The following is a 23279-nucleotide window of genomic DNA, read 5'->3' as shown; positions in this document are numbered from 1 at the left end:
CTCCATGGGCTGGCTAGAGAGGACTACATCTGACTATGTGGGCTGTAGTACTGTGTGTCTGTGTCCCACTTCCCAATCTATGGGCTGTAGTCCTATGTCCACTTCCACATCTATGGGCTGTAGTACTGTAGTAGAGGACAACATCAGACTGTGTGTGTGTGTGTGTGACTGTCCCACTTCCACATCTATGTGTGTGTGTGTGTGTGTGTGTGTGTGTGTGTGTGTGTGTGTGTGTGTGTGTGTGTGTGTGTGTGTGTGTGTGTGTGTGTGTGTGTGTGTGTGTGTGTGTGTGTGTGTGTGTGTGTGTGTGCTCTATAGGAAACTGGCAGGGGATCTCCTCAGTAGACCCAGGTGTGTGTAGAAGGAAACACACAATCAAAAATATTTCAAAATGTTTGTATCTTAAATAGCATGAGCAGTGCACATTTGTACCAGCACGAGAAACTCTATATTTCATGAAATGCATAGCATTACTCAGTGTTTAAATGAATGAATCAGTGTTTAAATGAACTAGCATGATATTGATTCTTGACTACACCATTCACCACAGATGAATAGGGGAAACATATGTATCTTTGCTAACACCCTGCAGTCAGGTTTTCACACCAGTAGACGAGCTAGCTATGTAAACAACGCCTTCTGGTTACAAGGCGGTGCATATTTACATTTGGTAAGATAATATTTAGTAGACATTACCATTGGTGTTTTAAAAGGATCAGAGAGTGTGTGAGGAAGTGGCGGCAGCAGGGTAACTGAGGGTTTAGTCGTTGGGTGTTTCCAGTATATGGAGTTTGTGCGTGAAAAACACATTATTTCTTGGGGGTGCTGATGGTGATGCGAGACCTATTCATGACGTCCCTTCCGCACCGCCATGACACCCAAGCCCCATTACACCCAAGCCCCATGACACCCAAGCCCCATGACACCCAAGCCCCATTACACCCAAGCCCCATTACACCCAAGCCCCATGACACCCAAGCCCCTTCCATGGGCTGTACACCCCCCCTATGACACCCAAGCCCCATGACACCCAAGCCCCATTACACCCAAGCCCCATGACACCCAAGCCCCATTACACCCAAGCCCCATGTACACCCAAGCCCCATTACACCCAAGCCCCATGACACCCAAGCCCCATGACAAATAGCAAGCCCCATGACACCCAAGCCCCATGACACCCAAGCCCCACTTCCCCTGGTGGTTGGTGTGTGTGTGTTTTAGGAAACAGGGATGTGTTCTCCATGTGTGTGTGGTGGTGTGTGTGTGTGTGTGTGTGTGTGTGTGTGTGTGTGTGTGTGTGTGTGTGTGTGTGTGTGTGTGTGTGTGTGTGTGTGTGTGTGTGTGTGTGTGTGTGTGTGTGTGTGCCAAGCCCCATGACACCCAAGCCCCATGACACCCAAGCCCCATGACACCCAAGCCCCATTACACCCAAGCCCCATTACACCCAAGCCCCATGACACCCAAGCCCCATGACACCCAAGCCCCATGACACCCAAGCCCCATGACACCCAAGCCCCATTACACCCAAGCCCCATTACACCCAAGCCCCATGACACCCAAGCCCCATTACACCCAAGCCCCATGACACCCAAGCCCCATGACACCCAAGCCCCATGACACCCAAGCCCCATTACACCCAAGCCCCATTACACCCAAGCCCCATGACACCCAAGCCCCATGACACCCAAGCCCCATGACACCCAAGCCCCATGACACCCAAGCCCCATGACACCCAAGCCCCATGACACCCAAGCCCCATGACACCCAAGCCCCATGACACCCAAGCCCCATGACACCCAAGCCCCATGACACCCAAGCCCCATGACACCCAAGCCCCATGACTCCCAAGCCCCATTACAGCTGCTCTTAATACGATGTGCAAGTGGTGTCGTCCTGCGTCACACTTCCGGGTCCTGTCTTTTGAATGGGCTTGATGATTATATCGACTTATTCATGAAAATGTGCTCATTTAAGATATACAGCACCAGTCAAAAGTTTCCATTTCCCCCATTATTTAAATCAGTCTTCCAAATAGTGTGACTGGGTGTGAAGTGTTTCACTTGTAAACGTTGATCATTGGCCTCGGGCCATCTAGTGGATTGGGTTGTCACTGACTCTACTAAAGGCCTACTCATGAAAATGTCCTTTTAAGACTCTACTAAAGGCTTGTCAACGAGTCCCCTGCTCCCCCAGACTCTAAATCAGTAAAAATTGGCTGGACACCCAGTCCCCTGAAGACTCTACTAAAGGCTTGATCAGGGCCTCGTCCCCTGCTCCCCAGTCTCTACTAAATGGCAGACTCTACTAAAGGCTTGGCTAGGACGAGTCCCCTGCTCCCCCAGACTCTACTAAAGGCTTGGCTAGGACGAGTCCCCTGCTCCCCCAGACTCTACTAAAGGCTTGGCTAGGACGAGTCCCCTGCTCCAACCAGACTCTACTAAAGGCTTGGCTAGGACGAGTCCCCTGCTCCCCCAGACTCTACTAAAGGCTTGGCTAGGACGAGTCCCCTGCTCCCCCAGACTCTACTAAAGGCTTGGCTAGGACGAGTCCCCTGCTCCCCCAGACTCTACTAAAGGCTTGGCTAGGACGAGTCCCCTGCTCCCCCAGACTCTACTAAAGGCTTGGCTAGGACGAGTCCCCTGCTCCCCCAGACTCTACTAAAGGCTTGGCTAGGACGAGTCCCCTGCTCCCCCAGACTCTACTAAAGGCTTGGCTAGGACGAGTCCCCTGCTCCCCCAGACTCTACTAAAGGCTTGGCTAGGACGAGTCCCCTGCTCCCCCAGACTCTACTAAAGGCTTGGCGAGGACGAGTCCCCTGCTCCCCCAGACACTTATGTGTGTGGGATTCCCAGTTTTAAGTATGTTCTCTGTGTGACATGCGTCACCTACTGTGATTATTTCCAGGTGCTAGATGTTAGAGTCGGACAGGGTTTTACCATTAAATGGGCAGTATTTTCCCTGTGTCTGTGTACAGGTTGACCTGCTCTGGGAGGATGAGAGAGGGGACGGTGTGGACTGATCCTAATTCCATGAACAAGTTGGTGAGTCTAAAAATAAGGCAGTCCATAAAGATGGAGGCCATATCCTCTGGAACACGGCTCAAATAGCAGCAGATCTGCCAACAAAGCAACGAAGCAATGCTAAATTACCTTAGAGATTGCTGTGGAAGCTGGATGTATTTCTGACCACTAAACATGGCCATATTGGGCTCGTAACTCATCTGTTGCTTTGGTAGACTCTACTTCTTGCAACTCTGCTGTCGACTGTATGGGATGAAATTGGAGTGTCAACAACAGCTCAGCAGTTGGGGTTTGATACTTTGACATTTCTATGTCAGCGGGTAACATTCCAAAACAACTTTAGTCTGCATGTCATTCTGACACCCAGTTTCAGAACGTGGCCATTGGCTGGAGAAGTTCACTGACAGGGGGGGTCACCATGGGAACTACACTGACAGGGGGGGTCATCGTGTGGACTACTTCTTGTAACATGTTGTATGTTTGTCTAAAGATCTGTAAAGCTTGATAGAAAAACACAACGGCTAATTGATCCATGTCTTTCTCCTTGTAAATGTCTGAGATTAATATTACATTTTCCCCTCCATTGACTTCACACTGCATGCTGAAAAGACCTCATAACCTGTAATGTGGACCACAGAGAGTTCCGGGGCAGAACAGCACATCATTTAGACCTTATTAGTCGACCACGAGGTCCTGACATTGCTGACGTTGGCCACCATAATAGATGGACAGTGAGATAATTGAGATCTGAATAAGAGCTGAAGGAATCCAGCTTGGTTGTTCTGTGGATCCACGCCACAGCATGTGACATGTCATATCCAGATGTACATTTTGACTGACATTTTAATGGACTGAATCATGTTAAAAGTGCCAGAGCCTCTTGGGTGTCTCAGTTGTCTCAGGCAAACTCCTGTCTGTGGTGATTACTTTGCGACTACTTTGCGAGCCTAAGTCGTTGAAGGCACCATTAAAATGTCTTGGATCAAGAGTTATTGTCTGATCCTCCCAAGGTCCTGCCAAAATATGTTAACTATGTACAATGACAGTTTTATAATGACAGTTTACTCAATGGTTTAATGACATCTGGCAGTTAACAGTGTGTCCGAAGCCAGAAACTCCTGTTCTGGACAGCCCCCATCCACATGGTGTGCAGGTTCTTATTCCACACCAGCACTATGTCCCTCGGATACCAAAACACAGGTTGAATATCATGCCAGATCTTTGCACATTAAAATAACTTTGAAAGTCATAAACTCTTAGTCTGCATGGTGTTGATGTTCTCTCCACCCACAAACACGCCAAGTAAATATCTTGTGTCTAATAACAGTGGCATCTGCTCAACTAGTGCATCCAGCAGCTGCCCTCTATGGGGCTTCTTGTACTGATGTGCTCGGTGGACACTGAACAAACAGGAGGTATTCAGGTGAAATGTTCTGAACATTGCTGATAGAAATGTATTGAATAGAGCTGACGTGATTCTCTATTCTACCTGACAGACAGTCATATCTGTTCTACACAATACATTTCTGTCTGAACGTCACCCTATTGAACATTAATATAGCTGGAACCATGATGATGCTATGAATTCAATAATGTCCCCATAATGTTGCTTGAGTATGATAATCAATATGTTGTTTTGTTGCAGACCAGGAGAACCAGTCCGTCCTGATTACGTAAGTTGTTTACTAAAATCTCACTTGAGAAAATGTTTCTACTGCAATATGTTGTGTCACTTTGATGTGATATATTACATTATGAATGGATTAGGCTACGCATAGGAATGAGTCGATGAGTGGGGATATTTGTTAATGAGAGAGGTACAGGATAGAGGTACAGGATAGAGGTTCAGGATTGAGGTTCAGGATAGAGGTACGGGATAGAGGGTATAGGATAGAGGATAGAGGTACAGGATAGAGGTACAGGATAGAGGTACAGGATAGAGGTACAGGATAGAGGTACAGGATAGAGGTTCAGGATTGAGGTACAGGATAGAGGTACAGGATAGAGGTACAGGATAGAGGTTCAGGATAGAGGTACAGGATAGAGGTACAGGATAGAGGTACAGGATAGAGGTACAGGATAGAGGTTCAGGATAGAGGTACAGGATAGAGGTGTACAGGATAGAGGTACAGGATAGAGGTTCACGATAGAGGTACAGGATAAATTATCCCCCGTCTGTGGAATTCATCGTCCACATGATTCATAGAGGTACAGGATACATTCAGGATAGAGGTCACAGGATAGAGGTTTCCTGGTTTTGTACTTAGGATAGTATGGTCAGGAGTGAGGTTGGATGGGTTCAGGATAGAGGTATGTTTGTTTTTCTAGGTTTTGGGATTTCTTGTTTTCTGGTTGAGAATTTGTTCATGGGATAGATTTTCACATTTCTTGTTTTTGTTAGTTTGTTCATGTGTACCTTAACGTTCTGGATCAGAGGCAGGATGGTTCAGGATAGTTTCGTCTCAGGATTGAGAATCAGGATTAGGTAACAAGGCATCTAGATATGGTCAGGTCTTTGGCAAAATAAAGATGTTCAGGATAGATCTGTTCAGGATAGATGGTCTCTGGATAGAGTGGGTCACCAGGATAGAGGTACAGGATTGAGTTTTCAGGATAGAGGTTCAGGATAGATTCTATTCATGGAATGAGGACCACCTTACACTGATTGATTCTACCATGGAATAAATTAATCATCATATTCTGTGGAATGGGTCATCGTCCACATGATTAATCATATTCTATATACAAATGAGTAGGACATCCATACACACTAACAAGGCATCTAGATATGGGTCAGGTCTTTGGCAAAGATGTATGAAGTAATGGACTGTGATCTGTTGTCCATAGAAATGTCACTCATCACCACCAACCCCTACGACTTCCCCATGTGCAGTCAGGGTCAGATCACTGTGGCCAGCATCAACGACAAGGAAGAGCTGGATGCCACAGACGTGAGTCAAACAAAGGGTTCATCATATTCTATATATGGAATGGGTAGGACCACCATACACACTGAATCATCATATTCTATATATGGAATGGGTAGGACCACCATACACACTGAATCATCATATTCTATATATGGAATGGGTAGGACCACCGTACACACTGAATCATCATATTCTATATATGGAATGGGTAGGACCACCATACACACTGAATCATCATATTCTATATATGGAATGGGTAGGACCACCATACACACTGAATCATCATATTCTATATATGGAATGGGTAGGACCACCATACACACTGAATCATCATATTCTATATATGGAATGGGTAGGACCACCATACACACTGAATCATCATATTCTATATATGGAATGGGTAGGACCACCATACACACTGAATCATCATATTCTATATATGGAATGGGTAGGACCACCATACACACTGAATCATCATATTCTATATATGGAATGGGTAGGACCACCATACATACACACTGAATCATCATATTCTATATATGGAATGGGTAGGACCACCATACACACTGAATCATCATATTCTATATATGGAATGGGTAGGACCACCATACACACTGAATCATCATATTCTATATATGGAATGGGTAGGACCACCATACACACTGAATCATCATATTCTATATATGGAATGGGTAGGACCACCATACACACTGAATCATCATATTCTATATATGGAATGGGTAGGACCACCATACACACTGAATCATCATATTCTATATATGGAATGGGTAGGACCACCATACACACTGAATCATCATATTCTATATATGGAATGGGTAGGACCACCATACACACTGAATCATCATATTCTATATATGGAATGGGTAGGACCACCATACACACTGAATCATCATATTCTATATATGGAATGGGTAGGACCACCATACACACTGAATCATCATATTCTATATATGGAATGGGTAGGACCACCATACACACTGAATCATCATATTCTATATATGGAATGGGTAGGACCACCATACACACTGAATCATCATATTCTATATATGGAATGGGTAGGACCACCATACACACTGAATCATCATATTCTATATATGGAATGGGTAGGACCACCATACACACTGAATCATCATATTCTATATATGGAATGGGTAGGACCACCATACACACTGAATCATCATATTCTATATATGGAATGGGTAGGACCACCATACACACTGAATGCACTGTGCAATTCCAACCTGGTGGCAGCTGGGAATTTTCATGTATTTGGTTTTGTTTTATTCTGCCTTGTTGTTAGTTAGGCATGTGCCTCAACGAACTCTTCATGCCTTCACACTTCACCTTGAGGCCCATACTGTACATGTAAGACATCCACAAGAGAGTGTCACTAAGTCCCTGTAGAACTGTGTCAAATGTATTTTTGTGCTGTCATCTACCTGTGTTGGTCAAGTGTAATCACTTGGATCTGAGAAGCCAGTCAAATGTCCATCCCATTTGTTCTGGTGAGAAAACAGAACTGTAGTGTTCTGTATGTGAGCAAACTACCATTCAGTTCATCACTGTTGTACTTCCTGTCTAATGCCAGGATGCCATTACAATCCCCAGTCCCACTCATAGATATACAATATGGCTTCCCACCAGTCCCATGATGAGAAGATGATATACAATATGCATATACAAGATATACTGAAACAGGAGCTGTAAACTGCACCATGGCACTTGATATACAATATCATTAGTCAGAAGCATTAGTCCCAGTGAGGAGTCCCAGGCTGAGCCAGACGTAAACATTAGTCCCACAGAGGGTGAGTCCCACTCATAGATATACACTATGTAAACATTAGTCCCATTCCCAGTCCCACTCATAGATATACAATATGTAAACATTAGTCCCAGTCCCAGTCCCACTCATAGATATACAATATGTAAACATTAGTCCCATTCCCAGTCCCACTCATAGATATACAATATGTAAAACATTAGTCCCATTCCAGTCCCAAACATATAAAAACTAAATGTAGACAGCCAGAGCCTCATCTAAGTAAGAAGAAGATCGTTTCAGTGAGCAGGCCTGTCTAATCGACCTGGCCCGGGTATCCTGGAAAGATATTGATCTCATTCCGTCAGTAGAGGATGCCTGGTTGCCCTTTAAAAGTGCTTTCCTCACCATCTTAAATAAGCACGCCCCATTCACAAAATGTAGAACTAAGAACAGATATAGCCCTTGGTTCAACCCAGACTTGTCTTCCCTTGACCAGCACTAAAACATCCTGTGGCGTTCTGCATTAGCATCAAAAACCCCCACGATATGCAACGTTTCAGGGAAGTTAGGAACCAATATACACAGTCAGTTAGGAAAGCCAAGGATAGCTTTTTCAAACAGATATTTGCGTCCTGTAGCACTAATTCCACTAAGTTATGGGACACTCTAAAGTCCATGGAGAATAAGAGCACCTCCTCCCAGATGCCCAATGTCACCACCGATAAATCTACGATAAACAATGATTTCAAGAAGCATTATTCTACGGCTGGCCATGCTTTCCACCTGGCTACCCCGAGCAACAGCTCTTCACCCCCTGCAGCAACTTGCCCAAGCCCTAAAACTAAATGCATGCTCTTCAACCGATTGCTGCCCGCACCCACCCGCCCGCCCAACTAGCATCACTACTCTGGACGGTTCTGACTTAGAATATGTGGACAACAACAAATAGACTGTAAACTCTAGCCTCCAACACTCTACTCAGCAAACTGGATGTAGTCTATCACAGTGTCATCCGTTTTGTTACCAAAGCCCCATATACTACCCACCACTGTGACCTGTATGCTCTTGTTTGCTGGCCCTCGCTACATATTCGTCGCCAAACCCACTGGCTCCAGGTCATCTATAATCTTTGCTCGGTAAAAGCCCCGTCTTATCTTAGCTCACTGGTCACCATAGCAACACCCACCCGTAACAGCAGGTATATTTCACTGGTCATCCCCAAAGTCAACACTTCCTTTGGCCGCCTTTCCTTCCAGTTCTCTGCTGCCAATGACTGGAACGACTTGCAAAAATCGCTGAAGCTGGAGACTCTAATCTCCCTCTCTAACTTTAAGCATCAGCTGTCAGAGCAGCTTACAGATCACTGCACCTGTACATAGCCAATCTGTAAACAGCACACCCAACTACATCATCCCCATATTGTTATTTATTTCTTGCTCTTTTGCACCCCAGAATCTCTACTTGATTTAAAATGATGGAAGTTGGTTCAAATCAAAACCTAACCCACAAAAACTTGGCCAATGTGACATCAGAATCAAGTGATCTTGTATTTCTGAGTCCGTTGTTGTTGGTTCTCTCACCAGTGGCTGATAAAATCGGCTACCTGCTGGGCCTGAACTCAGCTGAGATGCTGAAGGCTCTGTGCTACCCTTAAGTGAATGAGTATGTGACCAAGGGACAGACCATGCCTCAAGTAAGGTGGCCAAACACAGCATCTACCATCTTCTGAGAACCAGAAATATTTTGGTGATGAGTGAATTGAAATTGAATTGAAAAGTGATGTTGTTTTCCCCAAGCTCTTTTCACCTTGTCACTAGACATGGTCAATATATCATGTATTCATTTGAGCTATTATCATTGCAGGTTAATAACTCAGTCTCGGCTCTGGCCAAGTCCATCTACGAGAGGATGTTCTTGTGGATGGTCATCCTTATCAACGATATGTTGGACACCAAGAATCCAAGGCAGTTCTACATCGGTGTGCTTGACATTGCCGGGTTTGAGATCTTTGATGTGAGTCTGAGACCAGAACAAGACAATTCGTTGTGATTGAGAGGGATTACAGCCTTGTATGATGATGAAATGATCCCTTTTGAAATTGCTTCAACAGTACAACAGCATGGAGCAGCTGTGCATCAACTTCACCAATGAGAAACTGCAACAGTTTTTCAACCACACCATGTTCGTCTTGGAACAAGAGGAGTACAAGAAGGAGGGAATCGTCTGGGCCTTCATTGACTTCGGCATGGACTTGGCTGCCTGCATTGAGCTTATTGAGAAGGTAAACTGTCTGTCAGGATTATAATGGACCTCAACAGCAAAGATCATATGAAGATATTATCACATGGTACAACACATCTGACTGTTGAGAACTCAATATGTTTACTATTGTGCCCCTAAATGAAGATACTCTCATAATAGCATGTTTGCTAAAATAATAAATGTGATCCTAAATGTAAATATCACTGATATGATGTACATCTCTTTTCGTAAAGCCATTGGGCATCTTCTCCATCCTTGAATAGGAGTGCATGTTCCCCAAGTCTTCAGACACTACCTTCAAGGACAAGCTGTACTCCCAGCATCTTGGCAAAACCAAGGCGTTTGAGAAGCCCAAGCCAGCCAAAGGCAAGGCAGAGGCCCACTTCTCCCTGGTGCACTACGCCGGCACTGTGGACTACAACATCACTGGCTGGCTGGAGAAGAACAAGGACCCCCTGAACGACTCAGTTCTTCAGCTGTACGGGAAGTCCTCAGTCAAACTGATGGCGACCCTGTATGTCAGCTGTAGTGATTATCAGAAATGATTTCTGAGAACATGGTTTGTAACCCTCTTACAGGAGAACTTACATAAGCTGATGACCAACTTGAGGAGCACTCATCCTCACTTTGTGCGCTGCCTGATCCCCAACGAGTCAAAGACTCCAGGTACAATAGATGTTGAGTTAAATATGACATCTTGTCAGTACAGTATCAGTAACATTAACAAACCAGTCTTTAACCTGTTTATGAGTATTTATAGAGACTTGGTTTGTGTTTCCAGGTCTGATGGAGAACTTCCTGGTTATCCACCAGCTCAGGTGTAATGGTGTTCTGGAGGGCATCAGGATCTGCAGGAAGGGCTTCCCCAGTAGAATCATCTATGCTGACTTCAAGCAGAGGTACACACACACACACACACACACACACACACACACACACACACACACACACACACACACACACACACACACACACACACACACACACACACACACACACACACACACACACACACAAATATATTCTCCAAGGGTGTTCCCAGGCTTAACCAACCCATTACAGCTTGACTCATGTTAAACATTCAACACGCGCGCGCACATACTAATCTTCTCTAAGGGTTATCCCAACATAAGAATAGCCTTATTATTTTACGTAATATAACCGACCTATTACAACTTGACATTTCTCCTGATTCAGGTACAAAGTACTGAATGCCAGTGTCATCCCCGAGGGCCAGTTCATGGACAACAAGAAGGCTTCTGAGAAGCTGCTTGGGTCCATTGATGTGAATCACGAGGACAACAAGTTTGGACACACCAAGGTCAGTCAAATACCCCCCAGCAAAAACTACTTTTCTACGTCAAAATAAAATGTATGAGGTGAAGAAAAGTTAAGTAAAGAAATAAAAACAACAGCAAAAATACTTTCTATCTCTTTCCACTTGACTGGTTCTATAATTGACCATGTCAACCTGTGTCAGGTGTTCTTCAAAGCCGGTCTGCTGGGTGTCCTGGAGGAGATGAGAGATGAGAAGCTGGCCTCTCTGGTCGGCATGGTCCAGGCTCTCAGCCGTGGATTCCTCATGAGGAGAGAGTTCACCAAGATGATGGAGAGGAGGTGAGGAAGAGTAGACAGACAATTCTGTCAGCCTCCTGTATGTAATGTATAATGATTGTGTACTGAATATGCTGTGAGTTGTTCAGGATGAGAAGGTACATGTTATAATATTCTATTAAAGCAGCAGGTTGTGATTTAGCAAGCTGTTCAATTGTTATTTAACTTTGTGATATTTACCCATTAATTCTGGAATAATATGAAATTGTCAGGATTTGGCCAGGGTTGTTCCGGTTTTTGGTCACTAGATGCCCCCATTGTGCCTTTTGACCTTTTGTTTTCCTTTGATCCCCATTATTATTTGCACCTGTGCCTCGTTTCCCCTGATTGTATTTAAACCCTTTGTTTTCCTCAGTTCTTTGCTCTGTGTTTGTATGTTAGCACCCAGCCCTAGTACTCTGTGAACTCTTGTTGATCCCGGTGGACTCTCTTGTGGAATTCTGTTTTTTTGTTCTTGTTTGTTTGTTTTTGAGTATCTTTTGAGGCTTTTTTTGCTATACCTTCCACCTTGTGGATTTACCTTTTTTGTCTTGGAGGATTACCTTTGTTCTTGTGTAATTCCTTTTGAGGTTGTGGAGTTACATGTTTTCCTGAAGAACTTCACTTTTTACTTCATTAAATACACCGTCTCAAGTACTGCTGTGTCTGCCTCATCTTCTGGGTTCTGCCGACTATTCGTGGCTCAGTTGGTTAAGTGACTGTTTCTCACTCCGGAGACCCGGGTTCGTAACCGGGTCCTGACAGAAATGCCTCGTGATCTTAACATCACCTGTCAGTTCTTTCATCTAGAGCGCCGTCTATACATTTAAGAGGGATTATATTTCCCTAGCCTCATTCCTCAGCTGTATGCAAAAAGTGGTGTGGTCCCCATTTTGTTATTCTTCAAATCGCAGAATGTAGCTTTAAAGACGTCATCCAGTGATTTTATTTATTTTTTTTCCAGTTAAGGAATACTGGGAATGCCACTGTAACGGTTTTCTAGTGGTGAAGGAGAGTCGGACCAAACTGCAGCATGTAGATTGCGATCCATTTTTAATCAAACAAACATGTAACACTAATCAATACAAAACACTACAAAAACAATAAACGAAACGAAAACCGAAAACAGCCTATACTTTGTGTCAACTAACACAGAACAAGGACATCAAGACACTAAGGACAATCACCCACAACACAACCAAAGAATATGGCTGCCTAAATATGGTTCCCAATCAGAGACAACGATAAACACCTGACTCTGATTGAGAACCACTTCAGACAGCCATAGACTCTCCTAGAACACCCCACTAAGCTACAATCCCACTACATACACACCACATACAAAAACCCATGTCACACCCTGGCCTGACCAAATAAACGAAGATAAACACAAAATACTCCGACCAGGGCGTGACAGCCACTCCTTGAAGTATGCAGTTGTATAAAAAAAAAATTATAATAATATTCGAAACATATATATCGTTTTCCACAGGAAAAGTTTTTTTTAACACTGGAGGAGATCTTTAAGCATGTCACTCACCATGTCACTCACCACGTCACTCACCACGTCACTCACCACATCACTCACCACGTCACTCACCACGTCACTCACCATGTCACTCACCCTGTCACTCACCCTGTCACTCACCATGTCACTCACCACGTCACTCACCACGTCACTCACCACGTCACTCACCATGTCACTCACCACGTCACTCACCACGTCACTCACCACGTCACTCACCATGTCACTCACCACGTCACTCACCACGTCACTCACCTTGTCACTCACCACGTCACTCACCACGTCACTCACCACGTCACTCACCACATCACTCACCACGTCACTCACCACGTCACACACCATGTCACTCACCATGTCACTCACCATGTCACTCACCACGTCACTCACCACGTCACACACCACGTCACACACCATGTCACTCACCATGTCACTCACCATGTCACTCACCCTGTCACTCACCATGTCACTCACCCTGTCACTCACCCTGTCACTCACCATGTCACTCACCATGTCACTCACCATGTCACTCACCATGTCACTCTATCCTTTCTGTGGACCAGAGATTCCGTCTTCACCATCCAGTACAACATCCGTTCATTCATGAATGTGAAAACCTGGCCATGGATGAAGTTGTACTTCAAGATCAAGCCCCTGCTGCAGAGCGCTGAGACTGAGAAGGAGCTGGCCAACATGAAGGAGAACTATGAGAAGATGACGTCGGACTTGGCCAAGGCTCTGGCCAAGAAGAAGGAGTTGGAGGAGAAGATGGTGGCCATGGTGCAGGAGAAGAATGACCTGGCGCTTCAAGTCGCATCTGTGAGTGAGCAACAACCCTCATCAGAGCACATTTAGACACACAAGTACACAGACACAATCGCACACACATCAGCACTTATCAACAATAATTGAATAGGATGCAGAATACAGTATTGTCTAGAATACAGTATATACATATGAACAATAATTGAATAGGATGGCCTTGACTAGAATACAGTATATACATATGAACAATGATTGAATAGGATGGCCTTGACTAGAATACAGTATATACATATGAACAATGATTGAATAGGATGGCCTTGACTAGAATACAGTATATACATATGAACAATGATTGAATAGGATGGCCTTGATTAGAATACAGTATATACATATGAACAATGATTGAATAGGATGGCCTTGACTAGAATACAGTATATACATATGAAGTACATAGAACAATGATGACAGGTCTATGTACGTAGGGCAGCAGCCACTAAGGTGACTAGAATACAGTATATACAGTACATATGAAGTGGGTAAAACAGTATGTTCCCCCCTCCCAAGACTTGGGGAACATGCACTCCTCTTCAAGGATGGACCAGTGTTCGATTATTACAGTGGCCAGTGATGCCAGGTCTATGTACATAGGGCAGCCGCCTCTAAGGTGCAGGGTTGAGTAACCAGGTAGTAACCGGCTAGTGATGGCTGTTTAACAGTCTGATGGCCTTTAGATAGAAGCTGTTTTTCAGTCTCTCTGTCCCTGCTTTGACTCACCTGTACTGACCTCACCTTCTGGAAGGTAGCGGGGTGAAGAGGAAGTGGCTCGGGTGGTGATGATGCACCTGTACTGACCTCACCTTCTGGATGATTTTGGATGATGATGGATGATGTAGCGGGGTGAACAGGCGGTTGAAGTCCTTGATGATCTTTTTGGCATGTGATATATATTTATATATGTCATGCATTTAAATTGATATGACTTATTTGACTAAATGAAGTCTATATTTTGATACACGAAGTGAGAACACAGGTTTTTTTCTCCTGTTCTGAAACCAGGATTCAGAGAATCTGAACGATGCTGAGGAAAGGTGTGAGGGGCTCATCAAGAGCAAGATCCAGCTGGAGGCCAAACTCAAAGAGACGACTGAGAGGCTGGAGGACGAGGAGGAGATGAATGCTGAGTTGACTGCCAAGAAGAGGAAGCTGGAGGATGAGTGCTCTGAGCTGAAGAAGGACATTGATGACCTGGAGCTCACCTTGGCCAAAGTGGAGAAGGAGAAGCACGCCACTGAAAACAAGGTCTTGTAAACAGTCCAACCAAACAATAATCCAAAGAATGATCAACTCAAAACAGAAATGTAATTCAAGTCTTTTTGTGAGTGCAGTAAAAATTAAGACACAAAATAGTGTAATTTCAGTTGTGGTGGACTCCCCACATTCATTACATGTTCTGCTCCCCCCTCGTTTCTGATTTCCATTCAGTCCACTGGCATGGAGTACAGTGCCATCTAGTGTTGAATCTATAGTACAGTACTTGTTGACACATTTCTATTATCCATTTAACCACTTATGGTGAAGTGACCAAAAACGAATTTTGTTGTGGCCGTTTTCAGGTTAAAAACCTGACAGAGGAGATGGCGTCTATGGATGAGAGTGTTGCCAAGCTGACCAAGGAGAAGAAAGCCCTCCAAGAGGCCCACCAGCAGACACTGGACGACCTGCAGGCAGAGGAGGACAAAGTCAACACTCTGACCAAGGCCAAGACCAAGCTGGAACAGCAAGTGGACGACGTGAGTGGAGTTTGACATTCTGACCATGATATTATGCAAGATGATATAATCTACAGTTGTTTAGATTTGACCAACACATGTCTGTTTATATCTTGTAGCTTGAGGGTTCTCTGGAGCAAGAGAAGAAGCTCCATATGGACCTTGAGAGAGCCAAGAGAAAGCTGGAGGGAGATCTGAAACTGGCCCAGGAGTCCATAATGGACCTGGAGAATGACAAGCAGCAGTCTGATGAGAAAATCAAGAAGTAAACACAAATAAATGACGACAGTATTACCTGCCTTCTTGATCAACATAATGGTTCTTCTTGGCTCATTCTTGTAATCATCAAAGTAGTCTTTGTATGTGATTCTTAAAAGCAAAGTGAATGGTAGCTTAGGCTCCCTTTACACTGTCTAACCTAAACCTAACTTTACAATCAACGTGTTTGTGTTTGTTATGAAGGAGTTTGAGACCACCCAGCTCCTCAGCAAGATAGAGGATGAGCAGTCTCTGGGTGCTCAGCTGCAGAAGAAGATCAAGGAACTCCAGGTACAGTACAGGATCTAAGCACCAGTACAGGAAAATAACCAATGCATTTCTTCTGGTAGCACACATTCTTCCTGGTGGATTCTGATGACTCAGTAAGATGGAAGATGGTGCTTCTTGCTGGTGCTTCTAATCTGTGTAAAGATGTTGCTTCTTAACTTTGTTAGTTTGGTTCCTGCATGGGACAATGTCTAATGAATATAGTAAATATGTTAGTGTAGCTGGCTATGTATAAACACATTTATGCTAAATATACAGTACATGCTATTATTATGTAGTGAGGTTCAATTGTTTCAACTGTATTGTAGTGTTCATTCCCCCTGCTCTTACCACCTGTTTTAGGCCCGTATTGAGGAGCTGGAGGAGGAAATTGAGGCTGAGCGTGCTGCCAGGGCCAAGGTTGAGAAGCAGAGGGCCGATCTGTCCAGGGAACTTGAGGAGATCAGCGAGAGACTGGAGGAGGCCGGAGGCGCCACTGCTGCTCAGATTGAGATGAACAAGAAGCGCGAGGCTGAGTTCCAGAAGCTGCGTGGTGATCTTGAAGAGTCCACTCTGCAGCATGAGGCCACAGCCGCCGCTCTGCGCAAGAAGCAGGCCGACAGTGTGGCTGAGCTCGGGGAGCAGATCGACAACCTGCAGCGCGTCAAGCAGAAGCTGGAGAAGGAGAAGAGTGAGTACAAGATGGAGATTGATGACCTCTCCAGCAACATGGAGGCTGTCGCCAAGGCTAAGGTGAGAAGTGATGTTTTGGTCAAGCAGTGTTGAGGATGGTCAGCTAAATGACCATTCAATAAACTGAGGTTGACAGTCCCATATGTTTCACTAACAGGGTAATCTGGAGAAGATGTGCCGTACTCTTGAGGACCAGCTGAGTGAGATCAAGACTAAGAATGATGAGAATGTTCGCCAGGTCAACGACATCAGCGGACAGAGGGCCAGACTCCTTACAGAAAATGGTACCTCCAACAATGACCAACAAACCAATATAGTTCACCTCAGTAGTACACAATAACATGTGTTGGGGGCTGTAAATTCAGTCCACACAGTTTCTGCACTACGATTCCTCAAAATACAATTTCAATCGAGAAAGAATGACTCACAGGAGGTCCCTCTTTCCCTGCAGGTGAGTTTGGCCGCCAGCTGGAGGAGAAGGAAGCCCTGGTGTCTCAGCTGACCAGAGGCAAACAGGCCTTCACCCAGCAGGTGGAGGAGCTGAAGAGACTGATTGAGGAGGAGGTCAAGGTAAGGCATCCTAAATGGGAACCACCTTCCAGTTTAGAGCTTTATCTACACATAGACTGTTTCTACACCTCCCTCAGAGACTCCTACTGTCATCTGTTTTACTCTCCCTCTCTAATCTCTCTTTGTCTTTCTTTCTCTCTCAGGCTAAAGTGGAGGACTAAGTATGAAACTGATGCCATCCAACGCACAGAGGAGCTGGAGGAGGCCAAGTGAGTTGCACTCAATTGCAAAGACTAAAATAAACGGTGTGGATGGTGAGGCTGGTAGGGGATCTGAGAAAATGGTACTTCAATATGTAGTGCAATATTTGAAACTGGTATCATTTCCTATTTATGCTATGTTTATTCCTCCAGTGTAGTTTGTTTTGAACAGGCAGACCAGTTGTATAAGTGAAGCATTTAGAGAGAGGTTTAGTGCTTTTATATTTCATAATGTCAACCCACCCAATTCATATTCATTATATAGACAGGCGCGCTTTATTTTGTCTGGATTAGCATCCCAGATAAATCTCAATATGTTTTGCTCATATGATTTGAAAAAAACGAATCATCAGGAGTAGGCAGCTCCATAAATCAGTGAGTAAGCTGAGATATGACTAAGTGTCACGCCCTGACCTTAGTTATCTTTGTTTTCTTTATTATTTGGTTATGTCAGGGTGTGACTAGGGTGGTTTGTGTAGTTTTGTATTGTCTAGGGGTTTTAGTTTATTTATGGGGTTTAACTCGTCTGTATGTCTATGGTTGCCTAGATTGTTTCTCAATCAGAGGCAGCTGTTTATCGTTGTCTCTGATTGGGGACCATATTTAGGTAGACATATTCAATGGATAGTTTGTGGATTGTTATTCTATGTTTAGTTGCCTGTTTGCAGTAGTTATATAGCTTCCACGGTTCGTTTTGTTTCAGTGTTCGTTCTTTTCATTCAAAGAGTTATGTACGCGTATCACGCTGCGCCTTGATCTCCTCATTATGACGACCGTGACAGAACAACCCACACTACAAGGACCAAGCAGCGTGAAAAGGAGGAGCAGCGCTTAATGGGGAGATGGACCTGGGAGGAGATTTTAGATGAAGCAGGACCCTGGATACAGCCGGGGGAGTATCGCCGTCCTAAGGAGGAGTTAGATGCAGCGAAAGTGGAACGGCGATACTACGAGTATAAATACCGGAGAAAAGAGGAACAGCGACGATATGAAGGTGCACGGAAGCACGAGAGGCAGCCCCAATATTTTTTTTTTTGGGGGTGGCACACGAGGAGATTGGCTGAGTCAGGTAGAAGACCTGAGCCAACTCCTGTGCTTTCTGTGGGGAGCGTGTTACTGGTCAGGCACCGTGTTATGCGGTAGAGCGCATGGTGTCTCCAGTGCGCTAATCTAGCCCGGTGCGCTCTATTCCAGCTCCTCGGATTGGCCGGGCTAGAATGGGCATCCAGCCAGGAAGGAGGGTGCCGGTTCAGCGCTCCTGGTCTCCAGTGTACCTCCTTGGACCAGGATATCCTGCGCCGGCTTTGCGTACTGTGTTTCTGGTGAGTCCACACAGCCCAATACGTCCTGTGCCAGCGCCCCGCATTTGCAGGGCAAAAATAATCATCCAGCCAGGACGGGTGGTGCCAGCTCTACACACCAGACCTCCAGTATGCCTCCACAGTCCAGTACGTAAATCTGGTCTGTGTAGACAACATACGATCAATCTTGCAGAATGCGCAGACAGGCACTCACTATAGGCAGCATACAAGTCACTGGAAAATATCAAAACCTTCTGCCCAAACCTTCTGCTAAAACATTCTGCCCAAACCTCTGCACAAACATTCTGCACAAACATTCTGCTAGAACATTCTGCCCAAACCTCTGCACAAACATTCTGCTAAAACAGTCTGCCCAAACCTTCTGCCCAAACATTCTGCCCAAACCTCTACAGAAATGTGATCAAGTATGTCAGTGCTTTTTCTTTTACAAACTGCTGTGGCTTAATTCCAATAGTGCCCAATTATACATTAAATACAGGGCATTATTGCCACCATAAAAGGTAAATGGAGGGCGTTTTCTTGTACCCAGCATGCACAACCCACATGGAATTCCTAGTCTCCGGCAGCTTTTGGAACTGCGTCTCAACAACGTTGAGTTCATCTCATCCTACGTTGCCCTTCAGTCTCCACATTAGAAAAAAAGTGTGCTATCTAGAACCTAAAAGGGTTCTTTGTCCGTCCCCAATGGAAAACTCCTTCAATAACCCTCTTTAGTTGCAGGTAGAACTCTTCGACATCGACCTGGAGTTTGATGAGGACTTGAGTATGGCCCGCGTCGACACCATCACCCCCTAAATGAACTAATTACAAATAAAACCAATAAAAGTACTGAGTCAATGTGCGGGGGTAAAGGTTAGTCGAGGTCATTTGTAAAGTGACTATGCGTAGATAATAAACAGCGAGTAGCAGCAGTGTTAAAACAAAGATCAGATGGTTCAGCAGTCTAAGGACTTGGGGGTAGAAGCTGTTAAGGAGCCTTTTGGACCGAGACTTGGCACTCTGGTACCGCTTGCCGGGCGGTAGCAAAGAAAACAGTCTATGACTTAAAATGTCTGGTACCGTGTTTATAATGTCTGGTACCGTGTTTATAATGTCTGGTACCGTGTTTATAATGTCTGGTACCGTGTTTATAATGTCTGGTACTGTGTTTATAATGTCTGGTACTGTGTTTATAATGTCTGGTACCGTGTTTATAATGTCTGGTACCGTGTTTATAATGTCTGGTACCGTGTTTATAATGTCTGGTACCGTGTTTATAATGTCTGGTACCGTGTTTATAATGTGAATGACCGTGTTTATAATGTCTGGTACCGTGTTTATAATGTCTGGAACCGTGTTTATAATGTCTGGAACCGTGTTTATAATGTCTGGTACCGTGTTTATAATGTCTGGTACCGTGTTTATAATGCCTGGTACCGTGTTTATAATGCCTGGTACCGTGTTTATAATGTCAATGACCGTGTTTATAATGTCAATGACCGTGTTTATAATGTCAATGACCATGTTTATAATGTCTGGTACCGTGTTTATAATGTCAATGACCGTGTTTATAATGTCAATGACCGTGTTTATAATGTCTGGTACCGTGTTTATAATGTCTGGTACCGTGTTTATAATGTCTGGTACCGTGTTTATAATGTATATTATCGTGTTTATAATGTCTATCATCGTGTTTATAATGTCTGGTACCGTGTTTATAATGCCTGGTACCGTGTTTATAATGTCTGGTACCGTGTTTATAATGTCTGGTACCGTGTTTATACTGTCTGGTACCGTGTTTATAATGTCTGGTACCGTGTTTATAATGTCTGGTACCGTGTTTATAATGTCTATTATCGTGTTTATAATGTCTGGTACCGTGTTTATAATGTCTGGTACCGTGTTTATAATGCCTGGTACCGTGTTTATAATGCCTGGTACCGTGTTTATAATGTCTGGTACCGTGTTTATAATGTCTATTATCGTGTTTATAATGTCTATTATCGTGTTTATAATGTCTGGTACCGTGTTTATAATGTCTGGTACCGTGTTTATAATGTCTGGTACCGTGTTTATAATGTCTGGTACCGTGTTTATACTGTCTGGTACCGTGTTTATAATGTCTGATACCGTGTTTATAATGTCTGGTACCGTGTTTATAATGTCTGGTACCGTGTTTATACTGTCTGGTACCGTGTTTATAATGTCTGGTACTGTGTTTATAATGTCTGGTACTGTGTTTATAATGTCAATGACCGTGTTTATAATGTCTGGTACCGTGTTTATAATGTCTGGTACTGTGTTTATAATGTCAATGACCGTGTTTATAATGTCTGGTACCGTATTTATAATGTCAATGACCGTGTTTATAATGTCTGGTACCGTGTTTATAATGTCTGGTACCGTGTTTATAATGTCTGGTACCGTGTTTATAATGTCTATTATCGTGTTTATAATGTCTATTATCGTGTTTATAATGTCTGGTACCGTGTTTATAATGCCTGGTACCGTGTTTATAATGTCTGGTACCGTGTTTATAATGTCTGGTACCGTGTTTATAATGTCTGGTACCGTGTTTATAATGTCTGGTACCGTGTTTATAATGTCTGGTACCGTGTTTATAATGTCTATTATCGTGTTTATAATGTCTGGTACCGTGTTTATAATGTCTGGTACCGTGTTTATAATGTCTGGTACCGTGTTTATAATGTCTGGTACCGTGTTTATAATGTCTGGTACCGTGTTTATAATGTCTGGTACTGTGTTTATAATGTCTGGTACCGTGTTTATAATGTCTGGTACCGTGTTTATAATGTCTGGTACCGTGTTTATAATGTCTGGTACCGTGTTTATAATGTCTGGTACCGTGTTTATAATGTCTGGTACCGTGTTTATAATGTCTGGTACCGTGTTTATAATGTCTGGTACCGTGTTTATAATGTCTGGTACCGTGTTTATAATGTCTGGTACCGTGTTTATAATGTCTGGTACCGTGTTTATAATGTCTATTATCGTGTTTATAATGTCTATTATCGTGTTTATAATGTCTGGTACCGTGTTTATAATGTCTGGTACCGTGTTTATAATGTCTGGTACCGTGTTTATACTGTCTGGTACCGTGTTTATAATGTCTGGTACCGTGTTTATAATGTCTGGTACCGTGTTTATAATGTCTGGTTCCGTGTTTATAATGTCTATTATCGTGTTTATAATGTCTATTATCGTGTTTATAATGTCTGGTACCGTGTTTATAATGCCTGGTACCGTGTTTATAATGCCTGGTACCGTGTTTATAATGTCTGGTACCGTGTTTATAATGTCTGGTACCGTGTTTATAATGTCTGGTACCGTGTTTATACTGTCTGGTACCGTGTTTATAATGTCTGGTACCGTGTTTATAATGTCTGGTACCGTGTTTATAATGTCTGGTACCGTGTTTATAATGTCTGGTACTGTGTTTATAATGTCTGGAACCGTGTTTATAATGTCTGGAACCGTGTTTATAATGTCTGGAACCGTGTTTATAATGTCTGGTACCGTGTTTATAATGTCTGGTACCGTGTTTATAATGCCTATTATCGTGTTTATAATGTCTTTATAATGTCTGGTACCGTGTTTGTCATGCCTATTATCGTGTTTATAATGTCTGGAACCGTGTTTATAATGTCTGGTACCGTGTTTATAATGTCTGGTACCGTGTTTATAATGTCTGGTACCGTGTTTATAATGCCTATTATCGTGTTTATAATGTCTTTATACTGTCTGGTACCGTGTTTATACTGTCTGGTACCGTGTTTATACTGTCTGGTACCGTGTTTATAATGTCTGGTACCGTGTTTATACTGTCTGGTACCGTGTTTATAATGTCTGGTACCGTGTTTATAATGTCTTTATAATGTCTGGTACCGTGTTTATAATGTGAATTATTGTAATTTCACCACTAGATGGGACAAGGGAACACTAATCATTATGGAAGTGTATATCTGCATTTCTTTAGGGGGGGGATGCAAATTGGCTAATGATAAATCAATATCATGTTCTCTTTACTTTTTTCATGTATATATTTGCATAATCTCGGATAACCCAGGACTAAAATCTTGTGTAATTTGGTCAGATAATCGATTACCATTTGTTTTCACGTTGTCTGGCCACATTAGATTATTGTGTGCATTATCTGGGACAAAATTCAACTGGAAAAAAACGTTGTATCCTGAGAACTTTGTTCTGAGAATTTCCGGCCCAATCACCAAAGTGTTCTCTTAAGTGCTGCCATGTTTATGTTACCATCTTGCTTCTCCTATTTGTTTCTTATGGAAACATTTCAATTTGGGCGTGTTCATACA

General features: G+C 43.6%; 1 protein-coding gene across 2 annotated transcripts in view; it reads right to left on the bottom strand.

The window, feature by feature from the left end:
• Positions 1-23279, bottom strand: part of LOC118382944 (myosin heavy chain, fast skeletal muscle) — a 78402-nt gene that overhangs the window by 36003 nt on the left and 19120 nt on the right. The window lies entirely within an intron of this gene.

Source organism: Oncorhynchus keta, unplaced genomic scaffold (genome assembly GCF_023373465.1).
Source record: "Oncorhynchus keta strain PuntledgeMale-10-30-2019 unplaced genomic scaffold, Oket_V2 Un_contig_889_pilon_pilon, whole genome shotgun sequence".
Lineage (NCBI taxonomy): Eukaryota > Metazoa > Chordata > Actinopteri > Salmoniformes > Salmonidae > Oncorhynchus > Oncorhynchus keta.
This window is presented reverse-complemented; position numbering and strand designations above follow the sequence as displayed.